A 14,402-nucleotide genomic window follows, 5' to 3' on the forward strand; every position below is an offset into this window, starting at 1 on the left:
TCCCACTTAAGCTAGGAGCCAATCATCGTAGGCCCTACTTATATACAAAATTCTTTATTCTCTAAGATCTCGTAGATCCTGAGAAAATCACACAGCCAATCTTCTATGTGTTCCAGACCCATAGAAGCATTAAGCATCTCGTGCTTGGCTTGAGGAAGAGATTTTGTGAGTGGATCAGCTGTGTTGCTGACTGTGTCAACTCTACTTATCTTTACATCACCTTTATATTAATTATATCTTTTATAATTAATTATAAGCATCTTATGATGTTTACGATCTCTCGTATTAGGTGATAACGTTGTAGACGAGAAACATATCCTTAGTTCTCCTCAAGAACTTAAGGATATTCTTTACAGCATTCCAGTGCTTTATGCCTGGATTAACCTGATATCTACTCGTCACACTCAAAGCATACGAGACATCTGGGCGAGTGCACAACATGGCGCATATGATAGAGCCAATAGCCGAAGCGTATGGTACTCTACTCATAGTGCTTTGCTCATCAGTTGTCGAAGGAAACTGAGTCTTGCTAAGCAGTGCACCATGATTCATTGGCAGGAATTCTCTCTTAGAATCCTGCATGCTGAACCGATTCAGCACTTTGTCAATGTACGTGCTTTGACTTAATCCTATAAGTCTCTTTGATCTACCTCAGTAGATCTTTATGCCTAGTATATAGACATCCTCGCCCAAGTCCTTCATCGAGAAAACTTTTCTTTAATGAAGACTTGGCTAATTGCAATAGAGGAATATCGTTTCCTATTAAGAGTATGTTATCTACATATAAGATTTAAGAAAGACGATGACACTCCCACTAGTTTTTCTGTACATATAAGATTCTTCTTCGCATCTGACAAAGTCAAGCTTTTTGACTTCTTCGCCAAATCGAAGATTCCAACTCCGTGATGCATGCTTCAATCCATAAATGGATTCAAGAAGCTTGCATATCTTCCCAGCATTCTCTGGATCTTCAAAACCCGTAGGCTGTGTCATATACACACCCTCTTCTTAAATTTTCATTTAAGAAGGCGGTTTTGACATCCATTTGCCATATTTCATCATCATGAAATGCGGCAATTGCTAGGAGTATCCGAATTGACTTAAACATAGCCACGGGTGAAAAAGTTTCATAAATTCCCAGAATTTGTTTGAAACCTTTTCGCTACTAGCCGTGCTTTGTAAATAGTCATATTGTCATCCATGTCTATTTTCTTTTGAAAACCCACTTGTTAGCTATGGGTTTCACCTCATCAAGTGGTACAACTAGGTTCCAGACCGTGTTGTCATACATGGACTGTATTTCGGATCTCATGGCCTCCAGCCATTTATCAGAGTCGGGTCTATCCATTGCTTCCGCATAGGTCAGAGGATCTTCAGTGTCAAAACTGAGACCTCGTGCAGTCCCAAGTACCTCTCGGGTGCATGGACTGTTCTCATTGACCTACGTAGCACTTGTTCTTCAGGCTGTCGAACTTGATCCACAACTGTCTGCGGATCCAGTTCTACTTCAACTTGCGTTGAAGCACTTGAGCTCGAGACTAGAACCTCATCCACAACTATTTGTGGACTTGGTACTTCCAGATGCTCATCAGCCAAAAATCAAGAGGTGGGTTAATCTGATCTAGTTCAGATATTGTATTGTGTGATGTATCTTGAATTTCTTCAAGTATTACATTACTCCCACTACTTCCTTTTGCAAGAAACTTGTTCTCCAAAAGTATACCATGACGAGCAACAACTAATTTGTTCTCGGACTGGTAATAGAAGTAATATCCTTTCGTTTCCTTAGGATACTCTACGAAAAAGCACTTGTCAGATTTGGGACCAAGTTTGTCAGACGTTTGACAAATACTTCGCAACCCCATTTTTAAGATAAGACATATTTGGGATTTACCAAACCATAACTCGTATGGAGTCTTTTCAACTGACTTGGATGGAACCATATTTATCGTTAGTGCGGCAGTATCTAGTGCGTGTCCCCAAAATGATTTTGGGAAGGGTGGCGTTACTCATCATGGAACGAATCATGTCCAGCATGGTTTGTTTCATTTTCTTGGCAACACTGTAACATTGCGGTGTTCCTAGAGGTGTGAGTTGTGAGACTATCTCACATTCCTTTAAGTACGTTTTGAAAACCATAACTCAAGTATTTGCTATCACGGTCCTACCGTAATGCCTTAATACTTTTGTTCAGTTGATTTTCTACTTTAGTCTTAAATTCCTTGAACTCGTCAAAGGATTCAGACTTATGTCTCATGTAAGTCAATACTTTCATGAAACGTTTTGAGTCTTTTGTTATTGATGTTAAACACGTGGTTTTCCATTTCTAGCATATAAAGATCATTTAACAAGTAAGATGATCCATAATATGTCTCATTTTTATAAATAGAACATCTATTGTCCTTTATAACAAACGAGAAACCATTCATCTCTAAACACGAGATTGATATGATATTTCTAGAAATGGTAGGAACAAAATAGACATTTTCTAGTTCCAGAATAAACCCGCTAGGCAAGTACAATTCTATCCTACCGACTGTAACGGCTGCAACTTATGCTCCGTTTCCAACTCGGAGTTGTACTTCCTTATTGCGTAACTTCCTTTTAGTGCGTGCATATTCATGCAAATATGAGCACATGATCCAGTAGCCAGTACCCAATCATTAAAAGAGGTCGCAACATTAATTTCAATAACATAAATACTTGAGACTGAGACTTTTGAGACATTCTCAAACTTCATATCTCCAAGATACTCCGGGCAGTTTCTCTTCCAGTGACCTTTGCTATTGCTAAAATAGCAGTCAGAGTTAGCAGAAACATTTATCTTGGGAGAGTTCGTTCCTGGAACCAACTTCCCTTTGCCTTTGTACTTAATCGCCGTTTTTCCCTTTTGCTTTCTTGATCTTCCTCCCACCTTCTTGGATCATGAGGACATGAGAGCTATTCTCGATGTCTTTATCAGTGATCCTCAGCATCCCTTGGGGCTCCTGCAAACTTTTATCCAACTCTTGCTTATGGGAGTTCACAATGAACTCCGAATAGCTGGGAGGAAATGAGTTCAGGATAACTTCTGTGGCCAACTCGTGGCTCAACGGACAGTTAAGCTTTTACAGTTTCTCATCATTGCTTGTCATACGAAGCGTGTGAATACTGACAGAGCTGCTCTCTACTATTTCAGCAGGGACCGGTGTATTTAGGATATATTCATTTTTCTCACGTATGTCTACCTTTTCGAGTAGGGAGCGTAAAGAGAAAGACGTTTCTTTAGCCATATTTCTACAACATTTAAAGTAAAGATTTTAGCTTTGTTCATGTAATGTTTTATTCTAATAATAAAACTCCCACTGCAAATTTGTTCTATTCCCGTTTGCAGTAGGACCAAGATCCATATTTTCACCAATAACCAAGGCAGTGTATGCATATCATGGCTATCAGTTATCTTAGGTAAGCAAACTTGCTAATCACATCTCTTTGTGATTCTTGGTTTCGTTAAAACATCACGTGTTTTTAACGAAGACTTTGCCCCGAGCCCAAAACTGTTTTGGAAATCATCGGTAAGTAACCTCACTCTATTTGGTTTGATATGTCGGACATAACCCTCGACCACCAAAGGTAAAAGGCGATGTCTACTGAGTAGTTTAATCATCAACCAATGAACAATGGTTTGAGGAGGATAGAGTGGGAAGGGCATACTACTTAATATTTAATGGGTTGGTGTTTATGCTTAATAGTGCCAGCAATCTCCAAAGGGGTATGTGAGAAAGAACGACTAATGTGATTCTATTCGTATCTTTATAACGACTTCTTTCATATGCTTCATTAAGCAATTATAGAAAGAAAGTCTTGAATACTGAATGTGATCTCCATTTCTTTTCTTAGCTTATGTCAGAAAGAACGACTAATGTGATTCTATTCGTATTTTTTATAGCGACCTCTTTCATATGCTTCATTAAGCAGTCGTGGAAAGGAAGTCTAAAATATCGAATGTGATCCCCATTACTTTCTTTTCTTAGCATATGCAAGAATGACTAAATGTGATTATATTCGTATCTTTATAACGACCTCTTTCATATGCTTCATTACGCAGTCGTGGAAAGGAAGTCTTGAATACGAAATGTGATCTCCATTAGTTTATGTTCTTATCAGTACCTCTTTGATACGCTTAGCTTTGTTAAGCAGTCAGTTCTTGTAACTGACTTTAGCTATTCTTTCGGACACGTGAAAGTCGTCTGCCAGAAAGACAACGGTGAGTTCCTTCACAAATCTTTCTTTGACATCACGTTCTTTCACGGTTCCTTTGAAAGCAATAAATCTAATTTATTGAATTCATATCAAAGCAGTAAATCTAATTTACTTATATACGGGAGCAAGTCAGGTATATTATTTATCAGTTCCTAATTCTTTATTTTGCAGCTATGCTCAGTTCTTATTTATACCATTTAAAGCACATAAACAATTTATATGTTTTAAAATCAGATATTCTTTTCGGTCCATAAAGCAATTTGGTAACGTGACAAAGTTCCTTTTGGGCCAGCCATTAGGACACGTGAAAGGGGCTCCCAGGAAAGATTGGGGTCACGAGGACCGCTTAGACTCAATCTTTCCTAGACAGAACCATCTCTTTCTTGTGTGGAAATGACAGCTCTTACTCAGGTACTTTATTGCTTCATCACATTCTTCGATGAACTTTACTTATCCGAAGGTTTTCGAAAAGGCGAAAAACTTACACTAAATTTTGCCATTTCAAAAGCATAGAGTAATTTGGTAACGTGACAAAGTCCCCTTTGGGCCAGCTATCAGGACACGTAAACGAGGGTTAGACGAAAAGCCGAGACTTTTCTTGTCATTAACCTTGTCGTTTACGGGTGGAGATTAGCAGTTCTTACTTGGGTACTTTATTGCTTCATCACATTCTTAGATGAACTTTAACGCAATCAAAAGTTTTGAAAACGAAAACATAAAGAAAGCATAAAATCCTATTTTATCTTTCTCGGTCGGAAAACCGATCCAAGAAATGTAAAAGTTTACATTTCATAAGAAAGCATAAAGAAAGCTTAAATCTAATTTAACTTTCTTAGTCGGTAGAACCGATCCAAGAAAATCTCATTTCTAATCGGTTTTGGACTTAAGCTGCAAATGTAAGAATTAAACTGATATGCGGTATATGCACCTAATTTGCATAAGTTATAACTTTTAGAAAATCAATCAGCGGGAGAGCCTTGTGCTCTGATACCACTGTTGGGGTTTCGGGGTGGTATCCAAAACCCCTTTTAGGCTTAGGTTGCGGAATGACCGTAGAACAAAAATTTCTACGGCCAACTTAAGCTCAGGATTAAACGGGGTATGTCAGGAAACTTTCCAAGGCGGTCCACCTTCAGTATTCCTTTGGCATCAAAACCCAATTTAATCATTTTACAGATCTACTCCATGATTGATTTCTAAAACTTTAATCTACTTACAAATTAAATAGATTAATATAACATATTTATACCTTGTTTCCAAATCACAGTTGGAATGCAGACCGAGCGAGTAGAGCCTCACCAGGGAAGGAATCGACTCGGAGTATCACACGTGTGATACCTCTATCGGTTATCCACCAGGACTAACCGGAGAGCGGTTTATTTCTTCTGCCAGAAATACCGTAAACCGCGGAATTCTGCAAAAACACTATTCACGGGGAAAAGACGAAAACCCGTAAACACGAATTTTCGGTTGCTCAGTTTCATCAATATGCAAAACTGACATACCGCTAAATTCGGTAAAACACTATTCATCGATCCCGTAAATATTCTCCACAACAACCCGCAAGATTATACGTCAACTACGTATAACTTTCTTTTCTCAACCGAAACACTATTTGGGAGAGAAACCGAGAAAGAGAGAAAATACCGATTCGTTTCTGCACGAAAAGATACATGTGAATGTGCATATGTATATATGTGAATATATCTTTCTCTCTCTACCCCTCCACCCCTATTTATAGTGTTTAGATTCGGTTGCAAAAGACCAAAATGCCCTCCAAGTTCGGCCTATTTACAAGATATGCCATTGACACCTCATCCTTTTATATGTGAAATGACCAAAATACCCCTTCCACACCCTTCCACATTCTTCTCCATGCTTCTACACATGCAAGGTGGCATAGGTGTGAAATGACCATTTTGCCCTTGTGGATAGGATTGATGACATGTCATCTGGATAGGATCAATGACGTGTCATGCGGATAAGCACGAATCTGAAAAGACCCGAATGCCCTCGGCCCGAACACAAATAATATTCGTATAATTATTCTGAACAATTATATATATATTTTTCTTTCGGTTATTTGTTTCGGTATCGATGACGTGTCATCTGGATAGGATCGATGACGTGTCATGCGGATAAGGACGAATCTGAAAAGACTCGAATGCCCTCGGCCCGAACACAAATAATATTCGTATAATTATTCTGAATAATTATATATATTTTTCTTGCGGTTATTTGTTGTTTCGATAATTTATACAATGTGTCCTGCACATTTATAAATTAACCGGTTAACTTTTATACAACGTGTCATACACGTTTATAAATTAACCAATGTTTTTGCTTGTTATTTTTACATAACATTTATAATTTAATTATAACACGTATAATTAATTATAACCATCTTAATATTAATTATAATCAATTTATAATTAATCAGTAAGATTCTCCGAGTAGCTCCTATATGGTGTGACCCAATAGGATCTGTGTTATGTTGGTAAACAGAGTTAAAACTGTTTTAACTTCTGTTAGTCATGGGTGGCATCTGGCAACACATCATGACCATCCAATTACACAGATGATGCTGTACTGTACAATATCACGATCCAGTAAACAATTTACTTGTGTCTGTTCTTCTGTCTCATAGCTATCAGATTAGTTTCAAGATAGATGTGTGTCATCCTTGCTAACTGAATCTTTTCTTGATCTTGAGCAGATTATCAAATATAATTACTCTTGTAATTATACCGCTAGCAGATAATCTAACTCTATCAAGGGGCCCAGTGATGCTATAGGTCGTATAGAGATACGAGGGACAAATAGTATTCTTGGTAAACTATCACTTCCTCAGCTAAGCTATACATATGGAAAAGCTACCGTTATGACTGCTTTTTACGGACAGCGGTGGATAACAATCACACATACATATTTCTCAGTGGGAACGATAAATACCTCATACTGTAGAACGTGACACTGAATGAAAACATAAATGACACGAACACAATTCTATTTAATGTTTCATTCGGGGTCTGTCAAATACCATGTTTCTAAAACATGTATCTATGTGATTAAAATGACATCTCGTGTCAGGTGGTTTGTAAAACTTAACCATCTTTTAATCCACATACTAACCTTATCGCGGTAATTAGTGTTCCTGCTAATTACCTTGGTCAGTGACCTTTTAAGAGTATATATCATCTATATTATGGAGTTTCACAATTTCAGTCATGAACTCGAAATGATCCATAAATTCAATAATACTCAAGGCAACAAAATGCTATATAAATAAACATTCAATTCATGAACAAAGCTTTATGATAAACTATCGTATTATTGACTTCTAGATTATTACAAACTAACACCTAGTTCTACTCAATTTATAATATTAAGTTTTCAAATATTATATATTAAATTTTGTATAAAATTCAGGACCGTGCAATACAAGATTCTTAACATTACCTCATAATGTTACAATTTGATCGTTCTTTACATTGTTATTCCAAAGATAAATGCACTTATTATACAATATTGACAGTATAATTTACATCGCTTTAGTTTGGAAATATTTTATCCATATAAACTATATAAAATTCTGATATATAGAAATAGAAAAAGTGTCTCGTTTTTATTAAATATAGTAATAAATTGTGCAGAGAATTTGCAAAAAAAAAAATTATGAATAATGAACAACAATTTTGATCTATAAAGGGATTGATTTTTTGTGGCATAAAACTCTCTGTATCTACGAACACAGAGAGTCTGGTATCACGGAAAATCAACCAGTTAGTGAATAGATCGTGAACATTGATTCCGATCCATAGAGGGATTGATTTTTAGCAGCACAAAACACTTTGTATCTGTAGAAAATCAATGGTTACAGAGGATTTTGTACTACATAAAATCAACCCATTTATGGATCGGAATCACTGTTCACGATCCATAATTTTTTTTTCCCAACTACGGAGTTTAAAAAAAAAATTAATGGATCGGACTCAATAAATCTGATCTTACTATATTTGACAAAAACAAAATACTCTTTCTATTTCTGTATGTCCGATTTTTATAATTTCTATTGATAAAAAATTCTCATGAGTTTTGGAGACGCAACAAAGTCAAATATGTGGCATTGAATATTCACGAACCCTATTCTTTCCTCATCTGTTTCTGTTAAAAATTATAAATGTGCTCTCCGCAAACCAATCCACAATCACAGTCGGCTCAAACAAATATATTCTATTTTTCCATTTAAAATTGTTATTACGTAGGCTCTAAACTTTTTGTCAACATTTTATCCCATCAACTTAAGCTAATGTAGTTATTCAAAACTTACAAACTATGTTACTTCGTGCTATTAGGGCTGGCAACGAACCGGCTCGGTCTGAACTAGATCAAGCTCATGGAGTCATGGCTCGCTCGTTTTAGCAATGAGCGAGTCATGAGCGAGCCAACATTTGGACCCGAACTGAAAAAGTAGCTCGTGGCTCGTTTGTTTTGACAACAAGTGAGTCGAATCAGCTCGTGAAATGGACCAAAATTTCAAATATATTAGATAATGTATTATAAAATCAATTACCATAAATTAAGTTTGTAACTAAATTCATACATACTAAAATACTAAATCTCTAAATTCATACAAACATAGTTCACAAAATAAATTCATGCATACTAAATTCACACAAATTCATACCAATTCACGAATTCATACTTGGATCGAGCTGGTTCACCAGCTCAACCTTGCTAATTCATACTTGGATCGAGCTAGTGATGACCTGGCTCGGTAACAGCTCAGTCTACTAACGAACAAATTGTTAGTGAGCGAGTCAAATAAAAGTCACGATAGATCCACGAGATATGAGTTTTTTTGCCACTCCTAGGAGCCATCAATTACCCATTTAACTTTTATTAAATAAATTTAATAATGGAGTTTAGTTTTATTTGATTTATCAATATTTCATAATATTTCTTGGAGATTTACATATTTAGGAAAAAAAAACTAACATTTAGAACGTATTAGGAAAAGCATTATATGATTTGGCACAAGTCAAAATGCCATGTCATCAATTATTTTATGTGTAGCTCTAATTGTGTTGATGAAGTATTGTCTAGCCTATATTTATACAAAAATATACTTATTAGAGAAAATAGCTATCATTTTCCCCTCTCTCCCTCTTTCTCTCTCTTCTCTTTATCTTTCTCTCTCTGGCAATGAAGACGAACTCTCCAAGGTATGTGTCTCTATCTCTCTCCTCTTTTATTCTTCTCTCTCATCTTTCTTCTTTCTCTCTCCTGTTTTCCTTCTCAGTTTTTTTTGAAAAAAAATGATTAATTTAAAAAACAAACCCTCCAATAATCCTCTTCCTTCCATTTTAAGTTTCTCTCTCTTGTTCCCTTTCAACAACTATAAAGCTTCCATACCTTGGCCTCACAAATTCACAATAAACCCAATCCATTCCTCCATTTTTTTTTTTTGTTATTGTGTTTGTTTTATACTATCCATTCTTTATCATGCTTCTATTTTGTCTTTATTAAGTATATTTATTACATTTTGGATAAAATTGAGGAGAAGAAAAGCTTTGGAATTAGGGTTAAAGTACTCAATTTGTTCTTCCTAATCTTACTCTGATTGAAATAGATCTTGTCCACATTTGATTCCTCATTCATCAACTATTTTCCATTTCATGTTTCTTTTCTTTCAAATCTAGAAACTGAAAATGTGCTATTAGATTAAATTAAGAACTTTTAGATTTCAATCAGAGCCGGGATCGGAGCTAGGATCATCTGATCGGGAGGTCAAACCGGTAGATTTATCGATTATTCTTTTTGATTTCTTATTTCAAAATTCCGAAGCATGTACAAATGATAAGCATGATCACTTTTCCATCAAAATTTAATTTCAGTTAGAAAAATGAAATAAATCATTAAAAAATTTAAATAGATTTATTCGATAACATATTTTGACAATTTTTTTCTATATATAGCAAGTTAAGTTTTAGAATCATTCACATTACCAGTAATACAATTTAAGTAAGAATTAAGTAATATTGAATTACAGTCCACCAATTATTCTTATTCTATTTTTTTCTCTCTTTATCTCTCACCTTCTCTCTCTGTATAAATTTATACTTTTGTGAATGCTAATTTTTAAAAACTTGGTTCATTATTTTTTGAATCAAACGATAACGGTAATGGTATTCTTTTGACAATATAATGATGCTCTGTTTCATTTATTGACGAACATGGTTTGAGGATTTTTTTTTAATAGAAATAAACAAACTTATTTAATAAAAAAAAAACATCCAATATGCTAAATTTTCGAAAAGCAAATCCACCTGCCTTTCGTACAATTGAAAAATATATATATTTGTATTCAGTATCTTCTACCCTCCACTGCTAGAATTCACATCGGCTGAAATTCAGAGAGAATTTCAACGATTCTGAAATCTCTCTCCTCTCTCTTCCTGAACTTTTTGATGAGAGGAGAGGAATTTCAGGGTTGCTGAAATTCTGAGAGGATTTCAACAGATGCGGGCTCCCACTGCTACGGTGGTGTTTTTGGAAATGCAACACATTGGATGCTTGTTTCGTTTAAATGAGTTTGTTTATTTCTATTTTTAAAAAATTCTTATTTGAGCATTCAAGAGTACAATCAAAGGATGTATATTTTTTTTTCTTTTATTAGTTTTTAAAGGAGAAATAGACTGAAGCCTCGCTAAAAGCTCAAAATGAGAAAAAGGGGTAAAGCTTTTAACAGAGTAGGTTTGGCTTCATACAGCGCACGAACCATAGGCAGTGCTGTTTCGATTCTAGAGTTTGTGCGCTGCATGAAGCTAAACCTGCTCTCTTCAAATATTTACCCAGAAAAAGACTTAGCTCCGCTTAAGAGGCTCATAAAAATGCGTTCTACGCAGTCAACTCGTTTGTCTTCCGGCCCATATTTCTATTTCCGAATTCCGATCGTTAGAATTGCGGCAATTCAAAATCCAACTTTCATTTGAGCTTTTAGCGATCAAAGCCCAAAAAACCCCATGATAATGAATCCCCATCCCCCCAGGTACCTGAGGTGCAAGTGCTGAATTTGGACCATTCATTTCACTTGGCACGAATCTCAAAGCAGGCCCCTATAGCCTCAACTGCTACCGGATTGAATTTAGCCTGGATGGAATTAATCTGGGCCGTCCATTTTTATTAATTGCACCTCAGGTACCTGGGCGGATACGGACTCCATGATAATGGTATGGTACTTGGGAGTAGGGGTGTTTATTGGGTCCAGTTTAGTGAGCTTTGAACTGAACCGAATTAGTTTGGACTAAATAGTTTGATTTTTCCGATTTAATTGTTCAGTTCGGTTTGCTTTTTAAAATCAAACTTTTATATATTATGAATTTGATTCGGACCGTTCCAGTTTATTTTTTAATCAATTGCTTTAAATATTTCAGTTTATTTTTTTAATATTTGGTTTATTCCTTAATATATTATTATATTTTGATTTATTATAAATCAATTGTTTTAAATAAAAAATAATATATTTTGGTTTCAACAGAACAAACTGAAATAAAACTTTGGTTCTGTTCGGTCCAATTGCAATGCTAAATTGGTTCGGTTCGGTTATTTTGAACTTTTAATCTGCCTGAACCGAACCAATGAACACCAATTGGGAGAGATGAAATAATGAGCGTCAGATCTCCTGCGCTGGAATTTGACTGCGAAGGAAACGATAAGATCCATCGACGGACCCATCTTCTTTCTTCTCCTTTTAATTAACAAAACATACTCACTCGTTAGAAGGTCAGATGCTATTGCTACCTCCAATCCAAATCTCTCTTTCGATCATCAATCACATCCACCTTTGAAGAACCTTTCAGTCGCAAACAAAACTACAAGCAACAACAACAGCGTAACTCGGACGAACGGTGAGTCTCTTCCGATTCAACCGTTTTCCATTCGGTTTGGAAAATCTCCCCAATTATCGGATCGGATCGGGGCTGCCTATAGATAGATTTTCTCAACCATCGTAGCAACGCAACAATGGCCTGTTGCTTGCTACGGTAGAAGGTTGTAATTTTATTTTTAAGGTAACAATAGAATTGGTTGTGTGGGGAGGATGGGGGGTTGGAGCTGAAGCTCCGCTAGCTGCCCTCTAGCTATGGGCGTTACTTTAGAACTTCAGATCTGATTATTGCAAGTCAGAATTTTTTTCATCTGTGTTTCTTTCCTTTATCGTGATTATTGTGTTTATTTTTCCAAATGAATTTCTTTTGTTAGATTATCCAAATTTGGCCTGACATTGACCTGTTTATTGTGAAAATGATACATCTTTCTTAAGTCTTCTGATCCGATCTGTAGCTTTCTTAATATTCGATTGGCTTTTTCAAATTAGGGTTTCCTTGAAAATGCACTTGCTTCTCCTGACGACCTTTTTTTTTTTTTTTTTGCCTTTTCCATCAATTTTAATGTTTCTGATTAGGTTTTGATCTTGGATTGTTTGGAAAGAGAATAAGCAAAATCTATCTAGGTATGCTAACTAGTTAATTTAGTCTTTGAAAAAATGTCAGGCATTGGCCAGTTGATATGTTCTACCTGGCTTGTGTCAATAATCAATTTCATTGCATAACCTGTCTGGTACCTGAGAGGTTTTAAACTGCATGCTGGCTATGTAAGGTGAATATATGAAAAGGAAAAGGAATGCATTTTTTTCACTATTTTTCAAGGCTGATTAACCTAAGAAAAATCAATCCTAGTTCATAGGTTTCCTCTTATTTGATTTCATGAAAGGGGTTTATTCCTTTTATTTTATGTTTTTTCGTAGTCCACCAAATATTCTCTCTTACTAAGATAATACGGTTGACTAATCACATTTTTTCTTTCTTTCCTGGAACAGCTATAAGACAGCATTCTAGCTTGGTGAAGGAAAAATATATCTGTATATCTGAGAATATCAAATTCTCTGGAATTTTTGGTTAAGAATAAACTTTCCAAACTGACGGGTTCAAATTTCAAATTACAAAATGGACGATGATAGCAATATGCGTTGGGGCAGTTTGTTCGATCATTCCATCAAGAGTACCAATTTGGGGCATGGCCTTCAACTGATGCCATCTGTCAATGACCGAGAAACCAAGCCGCATCTTTTCTTCTCCAGTCCTGGCAATGCATTCAATGCTGAACCTGCCGTACCGACGTCAGTGGGTTTCATGCGTGACTTGTTTCTGCACCCCTATAGAGACTCCTCCTCCACTAACCTTAACCCTGGTATGCACCACACTAACCATGTCAACAGAATCCCTCAGTTTTATGAATCCCCCATGGTTGACTCTTCCATGGCACAAACATTGCAAATTCTGAACCCTGATGGGGTCCAGCTACCAGAGACCAATCCATTGGATGGTCTGAACGATAACCCGAAGAAAAAGAAAAAGAAAAAGAAGCCCCAAGGTGAGCCGGTGGAGAAGCAACCCAAACCGAAGAAGCCAAAGAAGGAGGCATCAAGTTCTGATGGGGTAGGCAAGAAGGAGAGGAATAAGGATGGAGAAATGGAGAGGATCCTTATAAATGGAATGGAGATTGACCTGGCTAAGTTACCGACTCCTGTCTGTTCCTGTACTGGTTCCGCACAACAGTGCTATAGGTGGGGGGTGGGTGGATGGCAATCTGCATGTTGCACCAACACCATGTCAAGGTACCCGCTACCGTTGAGTGACAAGAGGCGTGGGGCCCGCATTGCTGGGAGAAAGATGAGCCTTGGAGCATTCCGGAAGGTTCTAGAGCGGATTGCTGGAGAAGGGATCGATTTGTCACAGCCAATTGATCTGAGGAATTTTTGGGCTAAGCATGGGACTAATAAGTTTGTTACTATCCGGTGAAGGCAGGGGGTAACATGGTAATTTGCATAATTTGCGCATTTGTCAGTCTGTTTAATGAAATGAACCCTTTAGGAGCAGCTTCTTTTTGTACTATTTTTAATTACCCTTCTTTTCTTTTTGTTGTAAGATGACCCTTTTATGGTTTAATTAATGTGGTATTAACAAGGAAAGAGGTTGTGGGTTAAATGTAAGTTGGTTTTTATTCCTTTGTTGTATTAACCTGTTGTGGCTGTAAGCTGTTGCTTAGTTGTATCAATCAAAATTGAACATTTGATAAGTTAATATAGGATCATTTATTTT

The 14,402-nt window shown here is 36.3% G+C and overlaps 1 pseudogene across 5 annotated transcripts; it reads left to right on the forward strand.

Moving 5' to 3' along the window:
* Window positions 1-9,415: 9,415 nt before the first annotated feature.
* Window positions 9,416-14,402, forward strand: LOC144565790 (protein BASIC PENTACYSTEINE3 pseudogene; annotated as a pseudogene). Of its 5 annotated transcripts, none has more exons than XR_013514972.1 (2): window positions 9,416-9,467; window positions 13,121-14,402. The product of XR_013514972.1 is annotated as a protein BASIC PENTACYSTEINE3 pseudogene, transcript variant X3 (transcript). The 5 variants fall into 5 exon arrangements; XR_013514971.1 differs by lacking the exon at window positions 9,416-9,467 and adding an exon at window positions 11,925-12,152; XR_013514970.1 differs by lacking the exon at window positions 9,416-9,467 and adding an exon at window positions 12,007-12,294.

Source organism: Carex rostrata, chromosome 14, assembly GCF_964058835.1.
Source record: "Carex rostrata chromosome 14, lpCarRost1.2, whole genome shotgun sequence".
NCBI classification, from domain to species: Eukaryota; Viridiplantae; Streptophyta; class Magnoliopsida; order Poales; family Cyperaceae; genus Carex; species Carex rostrata.